At 38.7% G+C, this 15,707-nt stretch overlaps 1 pseudogene; it reads left to right on the top strand.

Annotated features, from left to right (window-relative positions):
* LOC108638026 overlaps positions 1-2,951 on the top strand; it is a 31,118-nt pseudogene extending 28,167 nt beyond the window's left edge.

The following is a 15,707-nucleotide window of genomic DNA, read 5'->3' as shown; positions in this document are numbered from 1 at the left end:
TTGTGAATAGTTAATTATTAATTGGGTAAGCTTGGTTTGGATTATTGACTGTTACAATATATAATATATTGTTTAGAATTTATTTATGTACAGTAAGTTTGCAGAATAAATGATAGTGTAATATTTTTCTTTTCAATTTGAGACAACTGTTGATTGATACGTTCCTAAGCGTCCTGGTAGAGAACCACTCTGTTTTTGAGAGTTGGCATAAGATTGTCCAATGTGAGTGTATTTGGCATATGGTTTTAAAAGTAGGCTACCTTAACGGTGAATTACTGTTACGCTTTCTTAAGTTAAGAATTCTGTTCCTTTAGTGTTTCTAAACACTTAAGGTCATCATTGTGGTGTTTCATAACTTGATGTAAGTATTACTTTTGGTGTAATATATATTCAACATGGAACATTTATTTTTGAATTATTGTGAGCAGGATACCTATGATTCTTTTTATCTTGTAGATATCTCTCCTACACATGTGATCAAGCATTTACAACCCAAAGTGAACAGCGATAAACGAGAAACATTCCGAACATTGATGCTGGGAAGCCCTGAAAACTGTGAAATCAAACATTTTCATCTTTGGGAAAGTCAGGAAAATATGTGTGACTTTGAGCGTCAGAGGAGAGATGACAAAAGAAATTACAAAGGGACACCTGTAAGCCTTAATGGAAATGTGCCTGATGAAAGAGATTCGCATGATAGAAAGGATGCAGGCATCAAGCCCTTTGGAAAGAGGTTTGGATTTATCTTTCAGGATAAACTGCAGATATTTCAAACTGGCGGGATAAGTTCTGAATATAATGAAGTTAAGAGTTCTGTCAACAACAGTTTCTCATTTTCATCAGTTCAAAGAATTCTTCCTTGTGTCCAAACCAGTGTTTCTAATATATATGGGAATGATTTTATGAATCCTTCAGGAATAACACAAGAACTCAAAGCACACAGGGAAAAACCTTACAAATGTGATGAGTGTGGCAAGGCCTTTACTCACAGCTCACACCTCAAGAGACATAAGAAAATTCATACAGGAAAGAAATTATTTAAATGTGATATATGTGACAAAGTCTTCAGCAAAAATTCAAACCTTGCTCGTCATCAGACGGTTCATACTGGAGAAAAACCATACAAATGTGATGAGTGTGGCACGCCTTTCGTCTGAAGTCAACCCTTTTAACTCATCAGACAGTTCATACTGGTGAGAAACCTTACAAATGTAATGAGTGTGGCAAGGCCTTTATTCACAGCTCAGACCTCAGGAGACATAAGAAAATTCATACAGGAAAGAAACTATTTAAATGTGATATATGTGACAAAGTCTTCAGCCAAAATTCAAACCTTGCTCGTCATCAGACAGTTCATACTGGAGAGAAACCTTACAAATGTGATGAGTGTGGCAAGGCCTTTCGTGCAAAGTCAACCCTTTTAAGGCATCAGACAGTTCATACTGGTGAGAAACCTTACAAATGTGATGAGTGTGGCAAGGCCTTTCGTGTAAAGTCAACCCTTTTAAGGCATCAGACAGTTCATACTGGAGAGAAACCTTACAAATGTGATGAGTGTGGCACGGCCTTTCGTGAAAAGTCAATCCTTTTAACGCATCAGACAATTCATACTGGAGAGAAACCTTACAAATGTGATGAGTGTGGCAAGGCCTTTCGTCTAAAGGCAAACCTTTTAAGTCATCAGACAGTTCATACTGGAGAGAAACCTTACAAATGTGATGAGTGTGACAAGGCCTTTGCTGTAAAGTCAAACCTTTTAAGTCATCAGACAGTTCATACTGGTGAGAAACCTTACAAATGTGATGAGTGTGACAAAGCCTTTCGTGTAAAGTCATCCCTTTTAAGTCATCAGACTGTTCATACTGGAGAGAAACCTTACAAATGTGATGAGTGTGACAAGGCCTTTTCTGTAAAGTCGAACCTGTTAACTCATCAGACAGTTCACACTGGTGAGAAACCTTACAAATGTGGTGAGTGTGGTAGAGCCTTTCGTGTAAAGTCATCCCTTTTAAGTCATCAGACAGTTCATACTGGAGAGAAACCTTACAAATGTGATGAGTGTGGCAAGGCCTTTCGTGTAAAGTCAACCCTTTTAAGTCATCAGACAGTTCATACTGGAGAGAAACCTTACAAATGTGATGAGTGTGGCAAGGCCTTTTGTGTAAAGTCAACCCTTTTAAGTCATCAGACAGTTCATGCTGGAGAGAAACCTTTCAAATGTGATGATTGTGTCAAGGCCTTTCGTATAAAGTCAAGCCTTTTAAGTCATCAGACAGTTCATACTGGAAAGAAACCTTACAAATGTGATGAGTGTGGCAAGATCTTTTATCTAAAGTCAAGCCTTTTAAGACACCAGAGAGTTCATACTGGAGAGAAACCTTACAAATGTGATGAGAATGGCGAGGCCTTTCGTGTAAAGTCAACCCTTTTAATTCATCAGACAGTTCATACTGGTAAGAAAACTTACAAATGTGATGAGTGTGGAAAAGTCTTCGGTCAAAAACCACATCTTCAACTTCACTGGAGAATTCATACTGGAGAGAGACGTTTCAGATGTAATGAGTGCGGCAAGTTCTTCAGTCAAAGTTCACTCCTTAAAAAACATTGGAGAATACATATAGAGAAACCTTTCAAATGTTTCGACTGTGGAAAATCCTTTACTCAGGTCTCAGCACTCACTAAACATCAGAAAATCCATACATGAGCAAAACTCATGTGAATGTGGTATATGGTAGAAGTCTTCAAAATTTCAAGTTCAAAATTCACACCCTGCTGTTGCTCAGAGAATTCATCCTACTGAGAAACCATACAAATATCATGAGTGTGGCAACATCTTAGGCTTCATGAGAAAATTCATACTGGATAGAAGCCAGATATATATGTATTTATTAGTCAGGTCTTTAGAACATGAATTCATTCTAGAAAGATTCCTCACCAATTTCACAAATGTTTTAAAAAAATAAATAACCCTATGCTCACATCTCACCAGTAGTATCAGACTATTTATCCTGAAGAAATCACACAGCAATGTAATGTGTGTGGCAAAGATCTTACCCCAAAGTCACAAAATAGGAATGTAGTGGAGCTCTACTTCCCAGACTCAGTGGTTGTGGCGAATCCTTTACCTTTTTCACTATTTGTCTTCTCTGATGACTTTAGTTCAGGTACTCAGGAACTGCAGTAAGTCCATATTTGAAGAGAAGCTATAGAGATCTTTTCGTGCAAAAGAAACCCGAATTCTACCTCAGCAAAGATGATTCTTTGGGATAGTAGTCTGCCATCTTTTTGGTCTCCTGGCTTTCTGAATAAATCACTATTCTTGCCCAACAAGTAGTCTCTCAGTTTATTGGGCTGTTGTGTGGTGAGCTCTAAGAGCTTGACTTTGGTAATACATTGATCAAATGCATTTGCTACATGCGTTTCACGATGGTCTCTGGGAAGGAATCAATGAGATGAAGGGACTGACTTCATTAGATACAATTTATTCACATCCATGTTCCCTAGAAAAACACACAGCCTGAATTACAAAATTCAATAGTGTGTGTGAATTAGCAACAGGGAGGGTGGAAAATAATGTAAAACTGGGACATGACTCATAGTCAGTAGGATCAGGAAGCCCTTCTGTACATAGTCCAGCCTGTTATAAAACATAATGTTCTACCATCTGACCTTGAACAGAGTAGGCAAGATGTTTAAAGGCCTGGGCTTTTTGTAGGAGGAGAGGGACAGTTACCAGGGACTGATGGTGTGCTAGGAACAATGCATAGGAATAGGGTCATGTTCTCCAGTGGATAGAAATAACTGTTGTATGTTATGATTAAAGAAGAGTTACTCTTATTTGTGGAAATTGAAGACAGAGCTGTCACGGTCTTTTTAGAGCGGGACCTGGGGACTGGAGTCGATGAGAAGAAGGACGCAGGGGACCCAAGTCTCAAGTGAAACAAGTGTGCTTTATTTGCAAAAACGCATGTTTATATATCTTTATACAAGGCAGCTTTAGGCAGTAAAAACATTGAGAAAAACAAAGCGAAGCAAATAACAGTCTTGAAAAGGCCAGAAAGCATTCCATATCCTGAGGAAGAGGGGCATAACTGAACAGATAACCTTCAAGTAAAAGGTCACTGAAGGGAGTCACTGATTGGATTCCAAGCAGATGCTCTTTCTCATGACCTCAGTCCTGAGAACTGCACGCAGCTCTGCTCATTCCTGTTTTCCAGGAACTGATAACGAATAGAGTCCTTGAGAATCGGCACACAAAAGAAGAAAATATCATGTTGGATCCTTTAAAGTTGAATGTCCCCTGACACTTCCCCCTTTTTTACTTTTTCATAATTGGGGATGACTGTAGATACTTGTGTGAAAAAGGCCCTGAGCAAGTGAGTTTGTTTAGTTTGAACAATTTTAGTTGAAAGGCATTGGTATGTTACAATTATAATCCCCAGGATAATTATCAGCGTTATAGTTCCAGATCCAATACTGTGTGTAATGCCTTGCATCCATCTTTGAGGGTCTAGCCCAGATAATTGATCAGCTAGTTGTTCAGCTAAGGTTTCCAAATTGTTGGAAGAGAGTAGACTCTTAGAGAAGGTTTCAAGGATTTCCTTTTGCAACAATTGTACATTTAAGGAAGCATTATTATGCATATATTGCAAGTGAAATTTGATTTTTTTCCCAATTGTAAGCACTATGGTTGAACCAAAGAGGAGTGATACAAAATTGAGTAGAATTCCAATCACAATTTAATAATACTTGTTTTTGTAAATCTATTAATTGATCTCTAACCCATTGGATGGCTGTTTTTTAATTCCTGAATTTTATCTTGAACTTTTTCATCTTTTTGAACCTGAATGACCTATATAGTATGAGCATCTTTAGTCCAATTTTGAATAAAGTTTTGTATTTGAATTGAAGTTTGTAAAGCAGTGTCTGTGACAGCAGCAGTGGTGCAAATGGCTATTAACCCAAAATGCCAAGCATCAAGCATCTAATTAATTGCTTAGATCGTCAGAGTAATTTAATGAGTAACTGGGAGGTAAGTCTTGCCATGGGATCCTCTTTCCAGGGTCGTTGGAGATCTGCTGGCAACCACAGAGTACTTCAAGATCGAACAATGAAAAGGGATTCGTGTTTTTAGAGAAATAGAGGAATTAAGACAAGTATACACTTTGCAATCTATACAAGTCACAAAATGTAAAGTCTTATTAAATTGTAAGTTTCCTATGGTGATAATGGAAGGGGAACGCAAACTTGTATAAAATATGAATGATTATAATGGAAGGAATAGTTACTATGACTATGACTGGTCCCTGTGAAATATCCAGTCCAGGTTCCAAGTTTTCAGTATTTGTAGCAAGTTTCCAGATGTCCCATTGTTCAGGGCCAATTTGTTTATTGAGTACAATTTGAGGACGAGGAGGTGCCATTCCACCATCAAGCCAGCCAAGGAGTCCTTTATCATGGAAGTGTTCCATTGAACTGTTGGTAATCTTCCATGTTACTTGAGTAACATAATGACACATAGTACTGTTAATATCATTTGAGCAGTTAGATAAACACATACCATAGGGTCCCCAATCAACAATGGTGTAATTGGCCGCAAACATGAATTTCCATGATTTAGCTTGACATCTATCTCAATAAACAGGAGTATGTTTAAAATCCTTATAAGTAAACCCCTTACATTCCAACTTTTGTCCATGTCCTAGAGTGTTGGTAGTATTGGCATGGTTCTCATAAAAGGACAGGGCAGTAAACAGTCTAAGCAATGTGTGGAAGTTCTCTTTTGGAGGCAGGATGAAAGCCCACGTCGTCGACTAACATTAATACATAATTCTGCTGGGCCCATGCATAAAGGAAGGAATTTATAGCCTAGAGGAATGTTAATCTTCCTTCATCCTCAGGATGAGAGGGCCCCTCCAAGCTCCAAGGAGGAGGCATATGTACTGAGTCATTAGTGGATACAGCCGGTCCTACATCTGTCCATTCTACAAGCTGCAGTAAAGGGGTGTTAGGTATATAAGCCCAATAATTGTGATTAATCAAGTCAGCCTGAGCGGGGGAAGCAAAAGCAAGCATAGTGACAAAAATATTTTTAGGATTCCGAGGGATTCCCTGTTGAAAAGCCAGATTTTCAGCTTGATTAGTAAGGGTTTTTAATCTGTCCCCAAGTGGGGAAATCGTAAGGTCGATGACCTTGAGTGCAGCGTTTCTTGGAAATTTTCAAGTCGCCATGGCTTGTACTGGAAACTCCTCCTGGGGATTTCGCTGTTTCTTCTCTATCTTTAATGCTGGTGGCTCCCCTGGTGCGGATCTTCCAAAGAGGGAGCCAACTGATTTCGTTGGGTCCATCTGGAGAAATCCAAGCATACCACTTTCCCTGAAATATTAATTTTCCAGATTCCCGTTGTTTAGTCAACCCGTCTTGATACCAAATGGGCAGAGGAAGAGAGGTATCCTTCAATGCCTCAATATGTTTTTCTGCTTTGTCAAAGTATCCGCTTGCTGCAAGTTTAAAAGTTTTAAGCAAATAAAGCTGTATTAACAATAGTTATAGGATTAAAGAGTATATTGCGTTGGAATCTGTTGGGGTCCTTTAATGGACTGGAACCTGGCGGTCCAGAGTCGGCGATAAGAAAGAGAAAGAGAGAAAGAAAGACACGGGCACCCAAGCTCTGATGGAGAAAAGGTGCTTTAATGATCTTTCTGTGAGTGTATACAGGCTGTTGTACAAGAAATTTCTTTTGATAAAAATCAGAAAACTAAACGTACAGCAACCATTACTGCCGGGGTCCAGCCCCAGTGGATCCAGGGTGATTTGAAGGTGGGGACGGAGTTGGCGTCCTTGGAAATAACTTATTTAATTACAGATAGAGAGGTATTAGAAAATTAGCAGAGAAAAAGAGGCTGAATGACTTGGTTTACATGGAATACCAATCACCACCTTCATAGGCCGCAGGCGTCTTCCTGTTCTCCGGAAGGAGAGGAGGCACTGAGGCTTCCCCCCCCCGCCGCCCACCCCCGGTCCAATCTTAGAAGCCCAGGCAGCCTTGGTGGGTACCCATGCACCAAATGGGAATTCTGCCAGAAAAATGGAGAGCAAGAAAGAAGTGACATGGGGGTATCAGTTTTTCCGGAAACTGATCCGATGTCTTTATTTTTGGGTTTGCTTATATACCTTTTGTTACACATAGGGATGAATACAGAGTCACGCGGGGGTCAGCAGTCCTGAGCTTTATCAAAATCAGGTGCTTTACATAAATTATAAAAAAAAAAAAAAAAGGCTTAGGGGTTTTACATCATCTTCTGGCCATGAGACCGGCTGACATTTTAAGACACTTTCTTTCTGATAACCAAAAAACTTATTTTTCCCAAGGGTGTTTTTTCTTAAACCACGCACCACCCTCCAAATAAAGTTGCATTCCTATAGGGTGAGGGTGTAGCGAGTTACAATCAAGAAAGGAATTTATTTAACCCAAGGTTAACATGATTAATCTTAAAGGTTAATACTTATTTCTCCTATATACTAGTTACATTCATTATAAGGGCAGGGAATGTGGCGATTTAGCAGCAAACACAGCCCAACAAATGAAAATCCTTTCACCAATGTTCTCCTTAAGATCTATTTAGTCTTCAGTTCAGTCGCTCAGTCGTGTCTTACTCTTTGCGACCCCATGAATCGCAGCACACCAGGCCTCCCTGTCCATCACCATCTCCCAGAGTTCACTCAGACTCATGTCCATTGAGTCCGTGATGCCATCCAGCCATCTCATCCTCAGTCGTCCCCTTCTCGTGCCCCTAGTCCCTCCCAGCATCAGAGTCTTTTCCAATGAGTCAACTCTTCGCATGAGGTGGCCAAAATACTGGAGCTTCAGCTTTAGCGTTATTCCTTCCAGAGAAATCCCAGGGTTGATCTCCTTCAGAATGGACTGGTTGGATCTCCTTGCAGACCAAGGGACTCTCAAGAATCTTCTCCAACACCACAGTTCAAAAGCACCAATTCTTCGGCGCTCAGCCTTCACATTCCAACTCTCACATCCATACATGACCACAGGAAAAACCATAGCCTTGACTAGACGGACCTTAGTCGGCAAAGTAATGTCTCTGCTTTTGAATATACTATCTAGGTTGGTCATAACTTTTCTTCCAAGGAGTAAACGTCTTTTATATATATATTTTTTTATTTTATCCGTTTATACATACTTTTTTTCTTTTATTCTTTTTTGGAGGATAATTGCTTTACAATGTTGCGGTGGTCTCTGCTATACATCAACATGAATCAGTTGTAATTATATATATATGTATCCTACATACATTTTATTTATTTATTTATTTATTGGCAAAGTAATGTCTGCTTTTTTTTTTTAATTTTATTTTTTTAGTTTTTTTTTTTTTAATTTTTATTTTTACTTTAAACGTCTTTTAATTTTATGGCTGCAGTCACCATCTGCAGTGATTTTGGAGCCCAAAAAGATAAAAGTCTGACACTTTCTACTGTTTCCCCATCTATTTCCCATGAATTGATGGGACAAATGCCATGATCTTCGTTTTCTGAATGTTGAGCTTTAAGCCAACTTTTTCACTCTCCTCTATTTAGTCTTAAGGTAGTGATAAAGTTACATTTTTACATAGCAAGGACACAGTGATTTATAACAAAGTACAGTGATCTATTACAAAAGAGAAAATTCATTAACTCAAAAAGTCTAGTATTGTTAACCTTAAAAACTACTATATTTCCTTTTCTATATTCCAAATACATTGATTAATATATTCCCAGGTGCCTAAGGATATGAGGCCTGGCAGCAATCATTGACTCAACAATGAGAAAAGCCCTATGCTAATTAACTCTCAAAATACTCCAAAACTCTGTGCTGTTTATGGTTGCGAGGTAGTAAACAATCATGTGAGTAGTGGCAGGAGTATGGATAATCCTTTCACACAAGCTAGTCTGTCAGCAGAGAGGTTTGACCTGAGACACCCTTGTCACGCCCAGGGCAGGGAATTAGCAGTAATTATTGGCACAAAAAATGAAAAACCCTTCACCAATATAATTCCTAACCAACCCACTATACTAATAATTTCTAACTCCCCAAAAGAATTTGCCTTTAGTAAGTCTAAAACATCTCGTGCCTCTCAGGTTGGGAGGCTGTAAACAATCACATGTGGCCGGACAAACCTATACAGGTGGGCTAGATAACCTTCAGAGGAGTCTGTAAGTTGAAACACTCTTGTCACGCCCAGGAATTTTTATTGACTTGGAGCTGCAAGTTAACTCCTTCTCCGAGAGAAATGGTGATGGGGGAGAGCCCCCCGTAAAGTCAGAGGTGTAGGTGAGAGCATAAAACAGACTCTGGTTTTGGGGTTAGATGCTCGGGAACAGGGGGTTTCCTGAGTCTTGATCATGCCTTTGCGTATGCCAAGCCTCCTTCCTCATGACCTTTGCCATGGGCGGAATTCCTCACGCTGGCCCCCGGCACATTACCAAGGGAACAAGGGATTAATAATGGTCACAAGTTCAGGAGACAATCCATATCTCAAGAAAGAGGATCGAGACTAAGCAGTTTTGTCATAAGGAGAATGTTTACTGAAGGCATTTCAAGCCTGTCTCATCCTATGACCTCAGTCCTGGGAGTGGTGTGCTGTTCCACTGGTTTCTGACAATAGAAACTGATAAGGAACAGAGGATTTATGAGGAACAGCACGTTGGAATCCTCCTGTTAAACATTCCCTGACAATTCCCATTTATTTATAATATTTGTAAAAAGGGTTCTGACCATTGGAGTTTGTTCAGTTCTAATAATTTTGCATGAAGGCAACAGTGAACGACAAATATAATTGTCAAGACAGTCACCAAAATTACAGTTCCAGACCCAGTGCTGAGAGTAATGCTTTGAAGCCGTCCGCGTGGGTCTAGCCCAGATAATTGGTCAGCTGGTTGTTCAGCTAAAGTTTGCAAATTAGTGGAAGAGGGCAGATTTTTAGAAAAGGTTCCAAAGATTTCATTTTGTAATAATTGTACATTCAGAGAGCATTGTCATGTATGTTTTGTAAATGAAATTTGACTTGTTCCCAGTTCTAGGTACTATTGTTGAATTGAACAGGTGTAACACAAAATTGGGTAGAATTCCAATCACATTTTAGCGTCACCTGTTTTTGTACATCTATTAATTGGATCTCCAACCCAGTTGATGACTGTTTTTAGTTCCTGTATTTCATCTTGAATATCCTCATCTATCTGAGCCTGAGTGACCCACGTAGTATGAGCATCTTTAGTCCAATTTTGGATAAAATAATGTGTTTGAATTGCGGTTTGTAAAGCAATGCCAGTGACGGAAGCAGTGGTGCAAATAGCTATTAATCCCCAAATGCCAAGAATCAGCCATCCAATGAATCATCTCGATCACTGGAGCAGTTTAGTAAGTAACTGGGAAGCAAGTCCAGCCGTGGGGCCTTCTTCCCAGGGCCGCTGGAGATTTATTGGTAACCTCAGACTATGTCGAGATCGAAGAATCAAAAGGGATTCATTTCTTAAGGAAACAGAAGCGTTAAGACAAGTATATAATTTGCAATTTATACAAGTTACAGAACGTAAAGTCTTATTGAATTGCAAACTTCCTATAGCTAGAACAGAAGGAAGGGGAACACAAGCTTGTATGAAATATGATTGATTATAACAAAAGAAATAGTTTCTGTGACTAGGATTAGTCCCTGTGAAATGTCCAGTCCAAGTCCTAAAATCTTAGGTGCTGGTGCTCACATAAGTTTCCAGGTGTCCCATTGTTCAAGCCCAATCTGATTATCCAGGACTATTCGAGGATGAGGTGGGTGCCATTCCACCGTCAAGCCACCCAAGAAGTCCTTTGTCATGGTAATGTTCCATTATAGTGCTACTAACCTTCTATGCTACTTGAGAAGCATAATCACACGCAGTGCTGTTAATATCATCTGAGCAGTTAGATAACCACATACCATGGGGTCCCCAGTCGGCAATTGTGTGATTAGCCACAAACATCAATTTTCCTGATTTGGCCTGACACTTGTCCCAATGAACCGGAGTATATTTAAAGTTCTTATTAGTAAACCCTTTGCATAGTGTTCTTTGTTCTTTCTCTAACTCTTTCTGTAAAATTTCAGTAGTATATAAATATGGTTCACGGACAAAAAGGGCAGTAAATGATCTAAGCAACATCCGAAAGTCCTCTTTTGGAGGCAGGGCAAAAGCCCAAGTTTGTCTGCTAACGTTAATGCATAATTTTGCTGGGACCATACACAAAGGAAGGACTTCATAACCTAGAGAGATATTAGTTTCCCTTTTTTTTCAGGGTGTGAGGGCCCTTTAAGGCTCCAGGGAGAAGGCATATGTATGGAGTCATTGGTTAATACAATTGGTCCTTTCTCAGTCCATTCTACAACCTGAAGTAAAGGGGGGTTGGGTATGTAAGCCCAATGTGATTGATTAGTTCAGCTTGAGTTGGGGGGAGGCACCAGCAAGGAAAGCAAGCAGGGCTGCAAAAATATTTTCAGGACTCCGAGGCATTTCTCTATTGAGAAACCAGATTTTCAGCTTGATTAGTAAAGGTTTTTATTTGTTCCCCAAGACAGGAGATCATAAGGTTGATGCCGCCAAGGGCGGTGCTTTCTGGAGATCTTTAGAGCTACCATGGCCAGTATTGGAGTTTCTTCCTCCTGGGGTTTTTGTTGTCTCATTTCTATGTTGAAGGCCGGGGGCCCCCTTGGGTCGGATCTTCCAAAGAGGAAGCCATGTGAGCTTTTTGGATCCATCTGGGGAAATACAAGCATACTCCTCTTTTTATAAGATTAATTTCTCAGATTTCCATTGTTCATTCATCCTGTCTTGGTACCAAGTGGGCAGAAGAAGAGAAGAGTCCTTCAATTCCTTGAAATGTTTTTCTGCTCGTGTCAAGATACCTCCTTGCAGTCAGTTTAAAAAATTTTAAACAAAGCTATATTAACAATAGTTATTTATAGGCTTAAAGAATATATTGTGTTGGAATCTAGTAAAGTCTGCTCTGGATAAGGAAGATAAAAGTGTTCCTGTGTATTCCCCTGTATTTAATTTTTTATTTGTAGTTTCCATGTGTAATGTGTTTGTTTAACTGTGTCTTGTGTTTGTGGATTATAAGATATGTCTGTAATCTGTTTAATAGAGAATGAATGTAAAAGTTGTTTGAAATGCTTAGAAATACAGGCAGGGTCATTGTTTTTATAGAATTAGGTGTTCTCATTATTGCAAAGTAAGCTAACAGGTGGGTTATAACATGTAGTTTCATCTCGGAGAGCTGTGGCCCATATAAAAGAAGAATTTGTATAGATCGAGACATGTAAGAAGGAAGAGGAAGAAAGTTCAGAGCAATGAGTTCCATTCATTTGCCATAAAGTTCTCTTTCATTTGTCAGAAACCTTTTTCATATGTTTGTATTCATCATTATGGCAAATAAATTATATATTTATTAATAGTCTAAAATCTCTTTAGCTTTTCTGTAAGAAAAACTTTTTGTAAGAGGAAGTTAGTGTTCAATAATTAATGTTCTAAAATCTTACTTTATTTGGAAATCACCTAGCTATTTAATAAACTTTTATTATTTCATTTAGTACAATTTTATGAATTTAACTTAACCCAGTCCTAAGAGATTACTTTAGGTAGACATTTTGAAAATATAATTATTTTTATTAGAGTTTATCTAATAGTTTTCATCTCATTTATATATTTATATATATATACATATATATATGTGTATATACACAAAGAGTTACATTTTTGTTGACAAATTTAGTTTACCTTAAATCTAGGCACAATGAAATTATTATATAATGATGATTTAAGACGTGTCTTAATTAGATTAGCAAACAATTATACTTATATTTAAATAAACATTTAATATTGAATATTTTTCAGTTCACATGAACTTGAATTTAAATAGAGCTCATTAATTTCATATTATCCAAAAACAAAGACATACGTTGAGACATAGATAATTTTAGATAGACAGACAGATATAGTTTTCCACTTGACATTTAAAATATCTTTTTGATATATATATATGTGTATGTATGTGTGTGTGTGTATATATATATATATATTTTTTTTTTCTTTTTCCTGAGTTCCACCAATTTGTTTATGGCTGGAGTCCCAGATGGAGTGGGCTGTGTATCCCAAGAACATGATAAGAGTTAACTTTAGATTTTTTCTTAGGCCCATTTTTGTTTCCCAGGCAGAATTGGAGCTCCAAAAAAGTATTTTAACAAGTTAACCTTTTCCTAACTGCACATGTCAGAAGAACCAGTTTTGCAATTTCAAAAAAGATTTTATTTTAATCAATTTTTTCTGGAGTCTAAAGAATGAATATCATGGCAGTTCAGTGTCAAAAATATCACTTCTGCTTTTTGTAAGGTGAAGTCGCTCAGTCATGTCCGACTCTTTGCGACCCTGTGGACTGTAACCTTCTAGGCTTCTCCATCCATGGGATTCTCCAGGCAAGAATACTGGAGTGGATTGCCATTTCCTTCTCCAGGGGATCTTCCCGACCCAGGGATTGAACTCAGGTCTCCTGCAATGGAGGCAGACACTTTAACCTCTGAGCCACCAGGGAAGCCTCTCCTTTCTGTAGTTACAGTATATTATTAATGATATATGCATGAGGGAATTGCTGTCACATTGGATGTAAAGTCTTGGCTACAAAATTTTGACAAATAGGACTGTTAAGTATACCTTGAGGTAACACAGTCTATTGAAATCTTTTATGAGGCCTGATGTGATTAGGAAAAGGGAGAGAGAAAGTAAATCTCTCTCGGTCTAAAGGGTGTAAAGTGAAGTCACTCAGTCGTGTCTGACTCTTTGTGACCCCATGGACTGTAGCCTACCAGGCTCTTCTGTCCATGGGATTTTCCAGGCAAGAGTACTGGAGTGGATTGCCATTTCCTTCTCCAGGGGATCTTCCCGACCCAGGGATCGAACCCAGGTCTTCCTCATTGTAGACAGACACTTTACTGTCTGAGCCACCAGGGAAGTCAAAGGGTGTAAAAGGGTGTAAAGGTATATTTAAAAAGCAATCTTGTAAATCAGTAATAATAATGTGCCAGTTTTGAGGAACAGTAGTAGGGGATGGGATCCCTGGTTGTAGTGCACCCATGGGATTCATAGATGCATTAACTTTTCTAAGGTCTGTTAAAAGATGTCATTTGTTAGATTTCTTTTTTATTACAAAAATAGGAGAGTTCCAAGAAGAGTAAGATTCCTCAATATGTTTTAATTCTAATTGTGTATCTATAAGTTCTTTAGTAGCCTGTAATTTTTCTTTCATGAGGGGCCATTGTTCTGTGTAAATAGTCTCATCATTCTTCCAAGTTATTGTAATCATTGCTTGTTTGTTAAATGAGCAGTGGCTCCTAGGAAAACTGTGGAATGTATATCTGAGTTTGCCATTGCATAAGTAAGTCCCTTCCTATTAGATTAAGGGGTGCATCTATCACATAAAATCTTAATGTTGCAGGCTGGCCTTTCGGTCCTTCATATGGGTAGATTTGAATATTTTGATAAATTTCTTGTACTTTGGTTTGAGAAATTCCTGCAATTTGGCAAGAGATTTTTTGTATAGGCCAGGTTTGTGGCCATAAGTGTCTGGAAATAATAGTAATATCAGATCCAGTGTCGAGGAGACCAGAAAATCTTGAACCATTAATTTTGATATTTATATTTGGTCGGGCATATTGAGATACCAATGATGTCCTTAAGGATTGTTTTAGATCTGCCGAATCTGCTTGTCCGTACATTATTAGAGGAGTTAATAGAAATGTAAGGCAAAAGAAGTAATTGAGCAATTTTGTCCCTCTTTTTGAATTGCCATAGAATCTGAGATGACATCATAATTTGAGTCTCTCCTTTATAATCTGAATCAATTACTCCAGGGTGAACAGTAATTCCTTTAGAAGTCAAACTAGGTTCGCCAAGCAAGAGACCGAAGGTTTGTGGGGGCAGGGGTCCAAAAGTCCGGTAGGTACTCTAGAAGAGACTGCTTGAGGGTCAAGGGAAAAATCATTTAGGGCTGGTATATCGACGGCAACACTGCCGGATGTTGAGGGTTTGAGGGAAAAGATAGAAGTTGCCCCCTGGTTTTTGTTGTAGGGGACGTGGGGAGGGGGGGCGGTCCCGTTTGGAGTTTCCCAGAATAGGTTTTCCTTCAATATCAAATTTAGACTTACAGTCTTTGGCCCAATGCATTCCTCTATGGCAGCGAGGGCAGATTCTTCGAAGTTTTTCATTAGCCTTCTTAGGGCAGTCCCTTTCTAAATGGTTTTTATCTCCACATGTAAAGTATCCTTCATTTCCCTTCCTAGAAGGAGGCAGCCATTGTCTTAGCTAGTATTTGCATCTTTTGAGTTTCTGATTGTAGATTGCAACAGGCCTTCAAATAATCAATAATAGTCCCAGTCTCACGACTTGGAACGATAGCTCTTTGACATTCCTGATTTGCATTCTCATAAGCAAGTAATTTCTCTAGCTGTTTTTTGGCTTCTTCTCTGATTACAGTACGAGAAATAGCAGTTTCTAATCTAGCTAAAAAACCAGCATAACATTGATTAGGTCCTTGTAATGTTTTAGTGTAGCTACCTGTAGGCTCTCTTTGAGGAGTAATTTAATCCCAAGCTTCAAGGACCACTGTTTTCCATTGTTCATGCAAGAAGGGAGGGCA

The sequence above is a fragment of the Capra hircus genome, chromosome 18, assembly GCF_001704415.2.
Source record: "Capra hircus breed San Clemente chromosome 18, ASM170441v1, whole genome shotgun sequence".
Classification (NCBI taxonomy): Eukaryota; Metazoa; Chordata; class Mammalia; order Artiodactyla; family Bovidae; genus Capra; species Capra hircus.
The sequence above is the reverse complement of the archived record's forward strand: the minus strand, read 5'-3'. Positions and strand labels throughout refer to the sequence as shown.